The sequence below is a fragment of the Nuphar pumila genome, chromosome 7 (assembly GCF_984573655.1).
Source record: "Nuphar pumila chromosome 7, dmNupPumi1.hap1.1, whole genome shotgun sequence".
In the NCBI taxonomy this organism is placed as follows: Eukaryota; Viridiplantae; Streptophyta; class Magnoliopsida; order Nymphaeales; family Nymphaeaceae; genus Nuphar; species Nuphar pumila.
Genome location: NC_143255.1, coordinates 46,786,839 through 46,787,571, shown reverse-complemented (window position 1 = coordinate 46,787,571; position 733 = coordinate 46,786,839). Strand labels below are relative to the sequence as shown.

The 733-nt window shown below is 42.2% G+C and overlaps 2 non-coding genes across 2 annotated transcripts; both read left to right on the top strand.

Annotated features, from left to right (window-relative positions):
- LOC149832163 (small nucleolar RNA Z112) lies at positions 1-133 on the top strand. Its single transcript, XR_016433487.1, has one exon. It is a non-coding gene; the product is annotated as a small nucleolar RNA Z112 (small nucleolar RNA).
- Positions 134-157: 24 nt separating this feature from the next.
- Positions 158-309, top strand: LOC149832162 (small nucleolar RNA snoR2/U65). The gene has a single exon (XR_016433502.1). It is a non-coding gene; the product is annotated as a small nucleolar RNA snoR2/U65 (small nucleolar RNA).
- The last annotated feature ends 424 nt before the right edge of the window (positions 310-733 follow it).

Here is a 733-nt window from a genome sequence, read left to right as displayed (position 1 = left end):
CGCCCGATGACGAAACAATCCCATTGATAGGAAGTGCCGTATGACACTAATCCAACGGCTGAGACCTCTGCCCAATCCCTTATGGGCTTAGGCTTCGGCCGTGTGGTTGATTTTAAACGGGTCCCTGAGGGCTTCAACTTCTCTCTCTCTCTCTCTCTGCCAGATGCCACGTCGACGGAAGCAGAGAGCCATGACCGTCGATGCTATGATCGGGCACACATCGATTCTATGAAGTTTCGCATCTTGATAGGAATCTGTGGATCTGATCATCTCCATTCATCCATGGAGCCGATTTGTGCGATTACATTTACTCGTTTTTTTTCCTTGTTTTTCTTCTCTTATTTTTGTTTGAAATTAAAAAGGATGTTTTCTACCTCAAATTAGGGGGAAGAAAGAAGCCGATGATGAGATTGACTTGATTTTTATTTCTGGAATTACCGTCTGACAGCTTAGATCGATTCTAAGCTCTTTGATGTCCAGTGGCAACCTGAGGCTTCTTGTTAACATAACGTTTTTTTTTTTTGCACTTAATTTTTGGTTTTTTATTTTTCAAATTTTGTTATTGATTATTTTTTGGCTTGGATTGAGTGGTCTTGTTCTTTGGGTGGTGGGTCTTTATCAGGGTTTCATTGGAAGTGAAGTACTGGGAGCATGACTCCTAAAAGGTCACAAAGCGAACAACTGAAAAACCTCAGAACCCCTGGATAAAACCCTACAATGGAGGAGCATGGGT